A 16,530-nucleotide genomic window follows, 5' to 3' on the forward strand; every position below is an offset into this window, starting at 1 on the left:
AGATGGTAATATATTTTTAATTGTAATAAATATCTACCAAAATTAATAATTGAACCCTGAAAGAATGATTAGTGTGTGAAATTTAAACTTTGAAGCCCAAAACAAACACAACTGAACTCTCAAACTTATTTTAATTGTAATAAATATCAGAATTTTATTGAAAGTATTAGTGAAGTACTTATCAAAAAAAAAAAAAAAAAAGGGAACCAAACTACAAAAGAATTTAAACTGTAAGTTAAAATTGAATCCATTAGTAGAATTTAAACTGTAAGTCAAAAATGAATCCACCAGGAGTATGCAGCACTGCTTATTGACTGAAGCAACATACATAGTTTAGGTAACACACACACACACACACATATATATATATATATATATATTTAAATTCGATTCTCTTTCTGCTTCATTATTATTGAATTAATTGAAGTATGATTTTGTGCTTATCATTTACGGTGTCACATTAGTATGTTTACTGGAAGTAGGTATCTGGTTGATTGTAATGTATGTGTGCGCACATGTAGGTATCCAGTACAGACCAATATGGTTAGAATTGGATGCTTCAAATTATTTTGAAAAATACTTGCTTCAAAAATAATTATTTCATACCCTAATTTTTCTTTTACAGTTCCTTGTTTGATATGGAACCTAACAATCATGAGAATGAGGGGGGTGAGTGTGATTGGAAGCCTAGAGTTCGCATGACATTTGATACAGAACAAGAAGCATATGATTTCTATAATACTTATGGAGGAAGGTTGGGCTTTAGTATTAGAAGGGGTTATATAAACAAGAGCAAAGACGGGCAAATCACTTCAAGGCAATTTGTCTGTAATAAGGAAGGATTTCGGGTTGTCGACAAGCGAGATCCATTAACAAAAAATCCTAGGCAGGAAGTGAGGACTGGTTGTCAAGCCCGACTTGTCATTAAGTGGGATAGGAATATTCAGAAATTTTTTGTTAGTGATTTTCTTGAACAACATAATCATATCTTCGTACCAACAGAATGTACGCATATGTTACCATCCCAAAGGAAGATATCTTCATCACAGGCAACCGAAATAGATTTAGCCGAAAAATCTGGAATCCGTCTTAATACTGCATTTGAGCTCATGGGTAATGAAGTTGGTGGAAGGGAGTCGCTTGGGTTTACAAAACTTGACCAAAAAAATTATTTGAGAACGAAGAGGCAAAACAGTTTAGCATATGGGGAGGCAGGTAGCATTTTGCAATATTTTCGTGACAAATCATTGGAGAATCCATCTTTTTTTTACTCCGTCCAATTAGATAACGAGGAGCAGATTACGAACATTTTTTGGGCCGATGCTCAGATGATCATGGATTATGGGCAATTTGGTGATGTTGTCACTTTCGACACTACTTACAAGTTAAATAGTGCACATAGACCCTTTGCGTCTTTTGTTGGATTGAACCATCATAGGGAAACTGTGGTATTTGGTGCAGCTTTGATGTATGATGAGACCGCCGATTCTTTCGTATGGCTTTTTAGAAGATTCTTGGAGGCAATGTCAAGTAAGGCTCCAAAAACAATTTTTACGGATCAGGATGCTGCAATGGCTAAGGCCATACCTATTGTCATGCCTAACACAACCCACCGCCTTTGCACTTGGCATTTGATGCAAAATGCATTAAGGCATGCAAATTCTATCTTCAAGGATAAGTCGATGAAGGATAAGGGGGTGAAGAGTGTTTTGTACACGTTTATGTACGACATTGAGGATGAGGAAGAGTTTATGTTAAAATGGGAGGAAATGCTTGACAAGTATGAAGTAAGAGATAATTATTGGTTGAAGTTAACATTTGGGGTCAAGGAAAAATGGGGTTGGCCATATGTTAGAAATGCATGGGGTGCGGGCATGAGTAGCACCCAACTTAGTGAATCCTTTAATGCTTTCTTGAAGGATTTCATTCAGTCTGATCATAACTTAATGCAATTTTTCATGCATTTTGATCGAGTTCTGTCTGAGAAAAGGTACAAAGAGTTACAAGCCGAATATGCTCTATGCCAAAAGTTGCCCAGGGTGAATATTAAAGTGAAGATTATAGAGCAAGCTGCAGATGTTTACACAAATAAAATTTTTGAAGAATTTCAGGATGAGTATGTCAAGTCCCTTGAAGTCAACATTGAAGAAATTGAAAATGATGGTGAGAGTACCGTTTATACGGTTCTTGATAGTGATGGTATAAGGGTGAGGAAGGTGAGGCAGGAGTGTGATGATTCGGTCACTTGCAATTGTAGGAAGTTTGAAATGAAGGGCATTTTGTGTAGTCATTGTTTGAAGATCCTTAGAGAAAGACTCAAATTGAAAGAGATTCCTTCACAGTATATTCTGAAGAGATGGACTAAAAAAGCAAGATCTGAAAATGTGAAAGATAGGTGTGGGCATGATATTTAGGTTGATGTAAGATTGCATCAAACTTCACGTTATAGGTCATTGATGGCAATATTCAGATCAGTAGCGTGTAGAGCTTCTGAAAGTGAGGAAACATATAATTTGACGGTCGAGAAAGCGGATGAATTAATTGCAGACATTGAAACCATGTTAAGCGCAAAATTCAATATGCCTTGTTCAGATACTATTCAACAAGAAAGCCCTCCCAACACATGCCCCGAAAGCTTTGAAGTGGATGGTGTAGCGGATAAAAATGTAGTCCAAGCAAAAGGACTGAAGAGAAAAGAGTGCACTAGCAAGGGACGAAGGCGGACAAAAGGTGGTTTGGAGCTTGCGTTGGCAAAGAAAAATAAAACAAGTTCACATAATGCTTCTCAAACTTCCATATCTGTTACTCCTCAAACTCCTCCCTTATTTTCGGCAAGTGCACCTGAAGCACCTCTCTTAATTCCTCAGTCTGCACCTTTATTTTCAAGTGTTCCTCAACTTCCTCCATTCTCGCCGAGTGTTCCTCAAGTTAGAGCTTCTTCGTCTCAATTTATGTATTCCGCCTATGATGTAAGTTAGTTTAATAAAAAGTTTTAGTACGAATTTGTAGCTGACTATTATCATTTTAGATTGATATGTGTTTGTTATTGTTGCAGCCAAGTTTTCTTCATCACAATATGCATTTTTCAATGCCATCGATGTATTCCGGCCATGGAACCTATCAAGCATTGCTTAACAATGCACGTAGTTATCACTCGCAAGCTTCAAATAGTCCCGCATGTAGTGAAGTAATTTTTTTTTCACCTTTTCTCTTTTATTTTGTCATTCATTCATTTAAAGTTCCATTTTATTTTATGGTTTCTTTGATGTAATATATATATTTTTTTTGTAGGTACTATATGGTCGTGGGCGCGGCCGTGGGCATGGGGATGTGGATCACACTTAGCGTTATTTTGTTTTGGGAATTTGTGTAAATTTTTTGTTGGATATGTAATATTCAAAACCTTTCATCAAACTGTTGCTAACAATTTTCTGTTCAAATTACTCAGTAAATGTTGTTGAAACTAATGTTAAAATTTTGATTAATTTTTGAAATGTTGAAATGTTGAAATTTTCTGTTCAAATGTTCAAATGTTCCTGCTGACAGCATTCCTTGGGTTCTTCTGCTGAAATGTTCAAAATTTTCTGTTGAAATGAAAAAATTTTCTGTTGAAATGTTCAAATTTTCTGTTAAAATGTTCAAATTTTCTGTTCTTCTGCTGTGGGCAGTCTATCTGCTGGGGTTCTTGTTGCTGTCACTCATTGTTGTTGATGGATGTATATTAAAGGTGTAAAAAGGTTGCTGCTGGATTTAGTAGTCTGTAGAATTCTTGTAGTCTGTAAAAATGTTCAAAGATTTCTATCTGCTGGAATTCTTGTCCTGATATACATATAGTGTGGGAGTTCTTCTTGACCCTATGTGTTTTTTTTCCCCATCCTGCTCCAAATAGCTCCCATCATTTATTTTTATATGCTGAAGTTTAATGTGCAAGTGCCTAGAGTTAGATTTAAACTTTGTATTTAGAGCTCATCAATTTGGCAGCATACCTGTTCAAGGTGTATTTGTTCATCAATTAAACATATTTGGCAGCATACTTGGCAGCATACATCAATTTGGCAGCATACCTGTTCAAGGTGTATTTGTACATCAATTAAACATATTTGGCAGCATACTTGGCAGCATACCTGTTCATGGAACACATTGAACCTGTCCATTACAAATACACCTTGAACCTGTTCTTGATGAAATCTTTGGCAGCATACATCAATTAAACATATTTGGCATCATACATCAATTTGGCAGCAAACACCTTGAACCTGTTCATTGAACACATTGAACCTATCCATTACAAATACACCTTGAACCTGTTCTTGATGAAATATTTGGCAGCATACATCAATAGATTTCAGAAACCTGTTATACAACATTCAACATTTTCAACAGTTCAACATGCAACATTATTCAACATTTCAGAAACCTATTATACACATTGTTAAGCAACCAACATAATTCAATAGATTTAACAAACTGTTCATTCAACATTTCATCTGAAATAAACCTGTTACACACTTGTTTTTGCAAACCTTCAGAATTTGAAGCACCAAAAAAAAATTACAAAACAAGTAGAAAAGTAGATTACATTCATAGGATGTTCGAAAACCTAAGAACTGAGTCATTTACATGAAAAAGTACAAAAACACACAAAATACAATGACATAAGTCACTGCCTTCAAGATGTTCTCAATCCTTTGAAGCCTTCTATCATGCTTACCAAGCCTTGAAGTAATGTCGTCGTCGTCAGCATTGGCACGGATTGATGAGGTAATGTCGTCGTCGTCATCATCTGCGAACCACCTGAAGTAATTGCAGTGGTCGTTCGAATCCTACAATGGACAAGAATCAATTAATCAATAAAGGACAAATGAAATTTGTAAAAAGTAACAGATTCATTTATATAACAGGTACTTACATATTTTCTTGGGCAAACAAAATAGACACGTCCTTTATTTCCATTTGCATTGGTTCGTACAATACGCATGGAAGCAATTCTTCCACAAGTACAAAACCTTTGCTTTAATCTTAAGTTCGTATTATCAATAGAAGATGAAGCCATTTTTTTTTCCTGCATAAAAAACAAGTTATTAACAAGTGTGTTAGGAAAGTCAAGTTATCACAGTATAACAGCTCAATCCTAATGAAGTTTATATTTTTATTCAACAAAATTATCATAAATTATATATTGTTCCCCATTTATATAGCATCATATCAATCCCTCCATTCCGTATAGTCACTGTTACCTATGTTATGATCCTCTATGATTGAGGCTTTCTTTGAGCTAACAAGTCAATTTATTAATTTCAAATAAGTCTATGCACCCAGAAAATATGAGACACATAATGCTTAGATGTGTGACAATATTGGCAACTACAAATGAGAACATTTTATTCACAACTATTTTGAAGTCAAGTTATTTGAAAATGCTTTCCAAAATTTTCCTCTACAATTTTACTTTTTAAAAATTTTCAGTGGAACCGTATTAAATTCGGATTCAGCTTTTTGTATTCAGAACTACCACTTATTTTGATCTGTTTTGCTTGAAGCTTTGTTATTGTTGACTGATTTGTATGGCTGATATATAGTGGTGACTGATCTGTTTGCTTGAAGCTTTGTTGTTAGAGGTGTTGCTATGGGTTGATTATGCTACTCTACTGAGTCAGATCAGTCCAGTTGATATACTTCTATGTGTTGATTACTATAAACTGAATCAGAACATAGATGGTGTTTTCTGTTCTGTTTTTTAAACCATTTCACATCCAATGGTTAAATTTTGTGAAAAACTTGAGAGTTGAGATCAATTAACAACTTGTCTAATCATAAGCATGCCATCCCTCCATGATGCATGAACATGAAGGACTACACCCAGAAAAAGTATTGGAATAGGATTTACAAGTAGATCAAATTACACAATTTTGTTTGGCCAGAAAGTATTTTTCAGCATTTATTTACGCTCCATCGGGTTGGTTTTTGCATTTTCTTACATTTGGTACAATGAAAAATGATAGTCAACAAAAGAGATTTTTCGTGATCATTAGAATACAAGATAAATGGAAAATATTTTTTAGACTGACGTCATACCAATGCCACTACCGCTACGAACTGCTACTATCACCTGTACCACCCCTCCACCACCGATTCAACAACCATGTGACATGGTTTCTCGAGGTTCAATAATTTTAGGAATGCATAATCAACTACAAAATTGTCATACATGTGAATTATTATGGTCTATTCATTCAGCAATACAAGGCTCATTACAAGCCTACAACAGCCATATCATTCTAGAAGTAAATTTTGCATACAAATTCTGATGAAATAGTTTTTTTTTTTTTCCACAGAATTGATCATATAACAAATGTAGTTGGATTGGAACAACTTAAGTGAAACAATAAAAGGCGGTTTCATTGATTGATATGTATATTTTAAATTATTTTTTGTGATTATTTTTGTGTCGGCAGAATTATTGTTCAGAATTTAGGACCATCAAATGATGCATCTCGCACCAAATGCTGGCGAAGGACTACTGCAAACAAACTTAGCAGTAAAATGTCCTTGTTACATTAAATAAGAACAACAACTTTTCTTTTCCATTTCTAGTATTGCTGTCAATGCTATGTTTCAATTTTGATTTATTAGCTCATCCACTAAAATGTCCTTGTTACATCAAATTGTGTAATTTGATCTACTTTCAGGTCAATTACCTTTTAACAACCTCTGGTATCACACTTATGTCATTACAAATTTATCTCTTCATCACCGAATTGATTCCACAAATGTTCCATTAGATCAATTCTAAGCATTGCATTTGTTCATCTATTTCGAATTCTTTTAAGACAAGGTGAGATGTGTGCCACCAAAAGTGTGTATAAGTGCTTGATAGCATCACATTCAAAAATCAACCATGAAGATAAGCCAGCATACTCAAACATGTAGGACCTAGCACATGATCCTTACAAGATAAAATAATTTTTCATATCATATCATATCATGGCCAAATATGCATTCATTTATGTCAATATTTCACATCAATTTGACATTTAGGCCACATACCAACAATTAACAAAGGCTTTGTTTGAGTATACATCACCTTGACATTTAGGAACAACCATCTACGTACTTATCTTCTACTACATAGGCTTTCATGTTAATCAATATGTAAATAAGTCCATCTGCAGGTTTAAACTTTGGTAAAGTTCGAAGGAGCAAATTATCAAACACTTGGTGTGTGAGCATTCCAACTGAGTGAGTACTGGAACAAATGCTCATAACAATGGATCAGATCAAGAAAAAACTGATTCATTAGATAAGATGAAGATTGATTTGGAATGCAGGGTCTGTTTTTTTTTTTTTTTTTTTTAGATCATTGTTTAGATATTCACAAAATATGCACTTTAATTTTAAAAAAGCCTAACTTGCATTGTTAAGCAAAGGTTAGGCTTCAGCAATACATGAAATAAAAAAATGCAAGTCAAGCATTGCGTGTAATGCACTTTGCTGAAATAAAAAAGCCTAACAGATTAGTGCAGGCTTCAGCAAAGTGCATTTTTTAGATCATTTTTTTTTAGTGCAGACTTGGAAAGGTTAGGCTTCAGCAATACATGAAATAAAAAAGCCTAACTTGTTGGTAGACAAGAATAGAACAGAGAGAGAGAGAGAGGGAGGGGGAGAGAGAGGGAGGGGGAGGAATAGGGAATGAGATGAGAGACCGAAGCTTACGGCAGGACAGTGGCGACTGCGACGGTGGGGCGACGGGGCGACTGCGACGGTGGGCCGACGGGATGCACGACGGAGCAGACGGAGCAGCCTCTCTAACTCTTCTTCCCTCTCTCCTTCTTTCGCAGCTTTGGTTCTTCCCGCTCATCTGATAAACCTCTTCAGCCTGGGGGAATTTTGAAATCGGAAAAAATGGTTTTTTTTTTTTTTTTTTTTTTTTTTGAAAATCCTCACCAAAACGACGTCGTTTTGGTGAGGATTATTCTGAGCCGTCCGATCATCCACTTTAGGAGATCACTCTAGAGAGTTACTCTAGAGGATTCGGATTCCCCTCAACTGGGGTAAAATGCATTTTTCAAACTGAAAAAGCCTTGTGCATTAAATTTTTAATGTTTAGTTGTTTTAATTTGGGATTAAAAAATCACGTTTGAAATAATTTTTTTAATTTTTATGGAAAAAAAATAAAATAATAATAAGTTGAATATGATATTTTATCCTTTTTAATTAAAATATCTAATATTATCTTATAAAATTATTTTAGTCAAAATAATATCCCCAACATAGGGTTGTTTTGGGAAGTTGGTAAAAAGCTAGTTTTTGGCTTTTTACTAAGCTTTTTAACTTTTTTGGAAGTGATTTAGGAAGTTGGTAAAAAGTTGACTTTTTGCTTTTTAGTTGAATATTTATTTATGGTGTCAAATCAAATTAAAATGATCAAAATACCTTTACCAACATATTGTAATTTTACGGCTGCGTTTTTGGCACTTGCCAAAATGACTTTTCTGGCGTTTTTGGCAGCCATGTTTTTAGACAAATGTCCAAAAACGTGACTTTTTACCATGTTCCCAAAATGGCACATACTCAAAATATAATTTTGTCATTAGTTTATTGGTAAATAATAAAAGTGTAAAATAAAATATCACCAATGCTTGATAAGTAACACACTGAATTTTTATCAAAAAATTTATTAAATATTCACATGGACAATTTGATAGATTTATTGATAATTTTATTGGTATAATTAACATTTTTCATTAAATATTTTTAAATGTTGATTTTATTGATAAACATGAAACATAATTCTCTTGAACAATTGAATTCGCCGTCCAGTCCAAACTTTAATGCTGTGTTTGGTTGGGGGATTTGAGAAAGGATTTGAAAAGAGAAAGAGAAAAAGGTGTGTGAAACTAAGGCCAAGTTTGGCAATTGCAAAATAATTCATCTTTTTATCTTTTTTCCATCACATCACCTCTCTATTTTTCTGCACATCTTTTCGTAAAAAGATAAAAAGTACACTTATTTAGGTCATCCCAAACAACCCCTAAGTGAAATGTAGGTATATTTTATTCACATTTCACCTAATTTTTCTCTTTTCCTTTCCAAATCTCTCCTCAAATTCTCCAATCAAATACAACGCAAGGGTTATTAAATTTATAAAGGGTTGAGTTTTTGTGGGCCTACTATGGGTTTAGTTTTGGGAATCTAAATCATCCATTTGGTTCAACATTGTGTGTATGACATTTATAAAAAGAATTAGATCAATTTGATATTTGTATTCTTTTATTTTATTGAATTTGTCTTTAAAAAAATTAACAGTCCATATATTTTTAAAAAAAGTCATCCATTATTTTTAGATGCAAAAAGCAATAAAATGAATAAATTACAAATATTATATTGATCTAATTTTTTTTATAAATGATATATACACACAAAAATTAACAAAATAAGCCATTCAGATTAAAGAACTAATACCAATGATAGATTTCACGGAGCCACCCTTCAATCTAAATGATAAACGAGAGAGAAACTGTGAACAAAATCTAAATTACTAATTTAAAAAATAATATCTATATATCAAATCCGCAATTGGTGATTTTTTTATTTTTATTTTTATTTTTTTAGAGAAAATAACAACAGAATGGCAGCAGGAAAAAAAAGTCCCACAATCAAGAAAAATATATAATATTTTAATTATTAAAGTGTATAAATTTTAATATTCATTTATATTTCTTCCATCTCAAAATAGTAGTTCTTCTTGGAGAATTTAACTTTTTTTTTAATAGTACAATTATTACATTTTAAAAATATTAGCTTTTCAAAATTATCCTTTAATAATATATATTTTTTTGAAATATTAATTATCATAATTGTACTTTTATATTATTAATGAATTTAAAAGAATGATAAAATAATAAATTTATATTATTTTTGTGTGGGTAATTTTCTGACCACACTGCCCGCCTAGTAATCAGCTAGAGAGCACCGGCAGAATAGATGGCTTCAGTGAACCTGTAACAGAAAGAAAAGGCTCCGGCGGTGGCTCTTCCACCCGGGGCACTCCGACGATCAAGTCAGTATATCTCTCAAAGATAATCAAGTGCTAAACTCACAAGCTTGAGTATAAAACTGTGTACCTTACACCCACGGAGGTGCCTCTCTTTTATAGTTTACTCAATCCAAGTCCCACTATAAGCCTGACTTCTATGGACTCCAATTTACTACTTACTTTGGATTCCTCAAGAGATAAAGATAAATTCCCTAAGAGCTTTATCCTTATCTTAGCAGAAGTCTTCTCTTTTCTCTAGGACTCTTGTCCATATCCAAGTTGACTTCCCTCTTCATTCTAGGACTCTTATCCCTTATCCACTTATCTCGGATTCCAATATCTTCGGAGTCAACCTCGGCCTATCCATGATAATCTCGGCATAACTACCACGACACGTGGCACGTCGGCTGACACGTCGGCGTCACCATGCCATGTGTTGATACTCAGAAAATATATCCCCACAATTTTATTTCTTAATTAAAAAAAACTAATATTTTAAAATAATAAAAATAAAATAAAATATTAATATTAATATTTTGAACACAGGAATAATTTTTTCTCCCATACCACTTTTGTAGTTATTTCCTATTTTTTTAAGGATAAATTACAAATACACCCTTGAGGTCTATTTAAAATACGAATTACCCTTTGTGGTTTAGAAAATTACAAATATCTCATTGTCAAAATTTTTTATTTAACAGAATTAATTGACAAGATGAAATTTCTAACTGTTTACCTGTACAATAATAAAATTATCTGAATTATTAATTGAAATAAAATTTTAACATTATTAAATACCGTTAATTAACTTAATGATTTATTAATAAAATGACCCATTTATTATGAAATTAAAAACGTTAAGAGACATAATGTAATTTTTAAAATCACAAATGATAATATCTGTAGTTTTTTTTTCCGGCAGTGCTACGTCGCTCGAATTCACGCCCCCCCGAATCCACCGAATCAAAAACGACGTCGTTTCGTCGTTTTTGGATTTTTTTTTTTTTTTTCGTTTAATCAGAGATGAAGCAGAGGCAGAAATGAAGAAAGAAAAAGGGAAGAAAGAAAGAAGAGAAGAAGAAGGGAAGAAGAAGAGAAGAAGAAGCAGAGGCAGACGACGGCGGCACGGCGGACGAGCTGCGATGATCGGCGATCTGCGACGATGGCGGAGCTGCAACGATGGCGGAGCTGCGACGATCGGCCGATCGGCCGGAATGCAGGGGCCCATGTATGTGTGTGTCTCCCTCTCTTTCCCTCTCTCCTCTCCGCTCTCCCTCTCTCTCTCCCTCTCCCTCTTCCCCTGTGTGTTTGAGCTCGAAAATGGAAGAAAATGGAAGAAAAAAAAAAAAAAAAAAAAGCCTAATACTCAAAACGACGTCATTTTGAGTATTAAGAAAATTAGGGAGGGACAAATTTTTGAGTTCTGAAACATTATTTTTTTTTTTTTTATTTGTTTTATAGTAGTAGTATTTGGTGCCAGTGAACGTGTGATTGGCCGTAAAGGGGGTGGGTTATTTTCTTCTACGGCTGCAGGCTCTGTGTTCCTTCAAAGCTATGCTTTATTAGTTGTACCTTTTTCATGGAAGAATGACCGATGAAACCATAATGCAGTCTCATTGTACAATCTAGAACTGCATTGATTTTTTATATTTGCATAGGAGATTGTAGTACTAATGAAACACACGCTAATACACATGTCGGTCGGGGGTACAGTCTGATTGAAATGAAATGCGTAAAGCGAGAAACCAATGTCTGTGTTGGGATCATGGAAAGTACTCTTCCAGTAGTGGTAGGAAAATTATTTGGGAAGTATCAAATCAGTGATTTTTATAAATAAAAAAAAATGATAAATTGAATAAATATTAATAAATATAAGTAATTATTTTTTAAAAAAGTAAATTGATTTGTATTTTTTTCAAATTATAATACAATTAGTATTTATATTTAAATTGCTTGCAAAATTGCATTTCAATAATACAGTGAAAAAATATTTTTATTTTCACGATGATATAAGTTTTTTGTGTATGTGATGTGAGTCTATCTTGTGTGTCATAATTATATCACAAAATATTCTATATATAATGCAATTACGTTTTTACTATCCGACTTATTTATTATTTTTCCTAAATTATTTATCTAATTATAGCCTAAGAATGATATGATTCGAGCCAATTTAATTTAGAAAAGCTATTTGGTGATCCTAAGACAAGACCATGCGGTGTGTTGTAACTTATAATTGATATAGAGAATAAGATCTACAATTTCATATTAAAGTCTCGTTTGACAATCTTCTATTTTAATTAAAAAGTTAAAAAATTAATATAAATTGTCACATCACTTTCTTTATTTTTTTACATATTTTTTCATAAAAAATTAAAAAATTATTAAAATAATATGTTTTCAAACGAAGTCTAAATAATTAAAAAAATATAAACGAATATAATAATTTATGATTGATCAAAAACATGGTCATGAGTGTTCTTATTACACCAAAAAAAATAATTTTTTTACAGCAATGATTCATAACTCTAAATTTAGAGCTCTAACAATGGCTCTAATGATATGGTGGTGCTACATGCACCAATTAGTACACACACTAGTGTATTAACTAATGTTATAATATCATTAATGACCTTATTTATTATACAAATTACAAATACCCAAAACCTTTAAAATTATGCCACATCATCTGTTGGTACACTAGTGTGTACATTAATTAGTGCATATAACAACAACAAAAAAAAAAATACATACATTAAATTATTCATAAATGAGATCCACTGTCAGATAAATAAAACTCTCATTTAGATATGACAATTTGAATCCGGCTCAACGGGGACCCGACTCCCCGACCTCGATTTGAGCAATTTTTTTCGAAAAATACCCCTAATGAGACGGGGATGGTATTTAAAAATCAATCCCTAATCAGTTAGGGGTGAGCATGGTCCGGATTGGACCAGATTGGGGTAAAACTATGACCAATCCGTTAACTACGATTCTTGAAAAATTGGAACCAATCCAATCCGTTTAAATCATGGAACCAATCCAAACCAATCCATTTAAATACGGATTGGATCGGTTTAGGACCATGGATTCACATAATTAAATAACAAAAATATATATATAACACTTTAATTTCATAAAAATATAAACATAGCGCTATATTAGTTCCACAATAGCAACATCTATTTCTATAATAGTGACATATTGTTCTAAAATTTAAACAACCATAAGAAAATTAGTTTCACCATAAGTATTTAAACTATTACAAATTAAAACTAAAAACTAACAAACAAAAGTAATAAAAGAAGATATTATACGATTTTAGGTTTAAGTTTAGATTTTATATAAAATAAGAGAAGATACTATGGGAGATGATGTATAATAAAAATATATACTATTTGTATACGGTCCGCATCGGTTCCAATCCGGAACCGTGGGGTTCAATCCAGAACCAATCCGTGTACTACGGATTTTTAATTCTTCAATCCAGAACCGAACCGTGGATTTAAAAAATCAATCCAAACCTATCGGATTGGACTGGACTGGATCGGATTACGGATTTTACGGATTTTACGGATTCCTTGCTCAGCCCTATAATCAGTTTTGGGGCAGGGACGGGTATAAGTGTCCCAGCCCCGTACCCGGCCCGTTCCCGTTCCCATTAGTCCCCGAAGTGAAATTACCATTTTACCTCTCTCTATATATATACATAAAAACCAAACCCTTCCCTCACACTCACCGCGTTTCTCATCTCCCTCCCTCTCACTCTCTTTCTCCCTCACTCACTCACTCAAACTTCTCTCTCTCATTCTCTCACTTCTCATCATCATCATCATCATCCAGATCCACCATCGTGAAGCCACTGATCTAAACCGTAAAGCCATCAACATGAAGCCACCGACGTGAAGCCACCGATTTAAACCATGAAGCCACTGATCTGAGCCGTCAAGCCATTGATCTGAACAACTCTATATATATATGTGTGTGTGTGTGTGTGTGTGTGGATGTGCGTAGAATGAACAAATTTGTTGTTATTGATGAACAAATTTTTTTTTTTTTTAAGTTGATGATTGTTGTTCATATATAGATTACATTTTTTTAATGATTGTTGTTGATGAAAAAATCTGTCCATACACACAAATCTGTCCATACACAGATTATTTATTTTTGTTTTTGTATGTGTGTGTTGTTGTCACGACCCAAACTCGCCCATATGGGTTTAGCACCGTAACCGGCCAGTAATCCGAGATTACCGAAGGCCTGCTTAAAAGTAATACAGTAATACAGAGTATAGGGGCTAGCGGAAGCCAAAACAGTAATTAAAAGATGTCTAATGAGCTGTGACAGTCTGTATGCAAAAAGACTTTTCATGTATATATATATATATATACAATCAGTACCAAAACAGTATGTACAATATATACAATCATTCAGGACAGGGACTTAATCCTTATTAGAACAGTACAGTACAACATCATTCAGTCTATACAGAACATAAACAAAAAGGAGGAAAACTAAAACACCCCAAAAGCCCTAGCTTGAAGGACTTGGAACCTCTCAGTGAGGCACGTTGGTTGGCTTGACAAAACTGGAGTTTACCTTGACGCTTCTAGCAACGGACCGGTGCCTGTACATCTACATATATATATGAGCAATAAGTTAAAGCCCAGTGAATAACATATGCGTAAAGAGGTTAAGAATGAATGTCCTTTCAGTATTGAAAACAATCATTTAAACAGTATATCAGTCATTCAGTTTGTGGCTCATAAATCATGCCACACAGTAATTTAGAAACTACAATAGTCATATGTGGTACACCCAATAGCAAAACAGTACAGTAGGTCTTAACAAACCGAGCAGTCAATGATGCCCATCAGTAATGGTTCCGAACGTGGGAACCGACAGAGATCTCTGTAACAGTAGCAGTAACAGTTCAGCAATAGTATATTGCTATGGATGCCACGAATACAGTTCACAAATAGGACAAACATTCATTCAGTAAACAATGTCATTTCATAAAGCAGTACAGTCATTTGTTCAGAAAGTAATCTCAATTGAACATTTCTTTACAACATTGTTACTCACAGAGTTCTGGCCTACAGATAAGCTAGTACGCGTCCCCGGATGCCAACCCTACACAGTTACAGAGTGAACACATGCTAAGCCACACAGTTGGGAAAAAAATAACTTAATCCCTATCTTGACTCGGTGTGGTTCTACATCAATATCCTCATTAAGATGCCTTAAACTAGGCCTAAGAATGCCTAGAATGGAATGAGGATGCAAAGATGCACTTTAAAAACATTTTCAGAGTTTTCAGAAAACAGAGTTCTCGCTCGAGCGTAGGTTTCCCCGCTCGAGTGGACATGCAAACAAAAGGCTCCGCTCGAGCATAAACTTTCCCGCTCGAGCGTATTACAAAAGTACTGGATGTGTGAAAATCACGCTCGATGGGCGCTCGACACCCGCTCGAGCGTGTGACACAAGTCCTCGCTCGAGCGTGCAAAACCCCGCTCGAGCGTACTGTAAACACAACAAAAGTGCTGGATACACTAATTTCCTGCTCGAGCAGGAGTCCAAAATCTGGAATTTTCAGATTTGAACCTCAAGTTCAAAATCAAGTTTTAATGTATCAAATTCGATCCTTTTAGGCCAATTTTCTGGAAAACACTTCAAAACTCATAATATAACATGATTCAAAGCTCAATTTGAAAAATCAAGGCCCAAAGGTGAGTCAATTAAACACAATTCAAACAAATTCCATGAACATAATGTAAAACATAACATGTATGAATTAAATCAACTTAAAGCTTCCAAAACATGAACAAATGAGCCAATTCTTTCTATAACAAGATGAATTCATGGACTATAACAATTATAAGGACATGCATGCAAGAATTTCTTTGAAAACAACCTCAAACTTCAAGAGATGCACATGCATGCATGAGATAAGCTTCAATTCAACATTTTTAGACCAAAACTTGACTTAGATCACTAAACTCCCAAGAACCATGCAAGATAATACATAAATACATCGATGAGAGGTTGAAATCCTTACTTAGGTTCCTCAATTACAAGTCTAGAGGCTCAATTTGCTAATTCTCTCTTCAATTCTACCAAGTTTCCAAGCAATTTGGTTGAAATGAAGTTCTTTCCTCCCTTTCACTCTCTCTCTAGTCGGCTAAGTCTAAGAAAAATAGGCTGAAGAAGTGTTGTAATGCTAGCATTAGAGATCAACTAAAAGGCTCATGAAAGTCCACTAAGTGGCATTCCCGTAAATAAGTTCAACTTTTATAATTTATCAATATTTAATCTAATTTAATCATACTAAATCACATTTCAATTAAATATACCATAAAATCACATAAATCTTAATTAGCACAAAACATCAAACAATTTCAGATTCGGCCGCCGATAAGGCCTTCAATTTGCAATTTAAAGCATAAAACATGAACAGATAATTTAACAGTCAACATATAAGATTGCATTCA

General features: G+C 33.9%; 1 pseudogene; it reads left to right on the top strand.

Moving 5' to 3' along the window:
* Positions 1–638: 638 nt before the first annotated feature.
* Positions 639–2,414, top strand: LOC145824461 (protein FAR1-RELATED SEQUENCE 5 pseudogene; annotated as a pseudogene).
* Positions 2,415–16,530: the final 14,116 nt, after the last annotated feature.

This window comes from Camellia sinensis, chromosome 4 (assembly GCF_055761805.1).
Source record: "Camellia sinensis isolate YWXY chromosome 4, ASM5576180v1, whole genome shotgun sequence".
Lineage (NCBI taxonomy): Eukaryota > Viridiplantae > Streptophyta > Magnoliopsida > Ericales > Theaceae > Camellia > Camellia sinensis.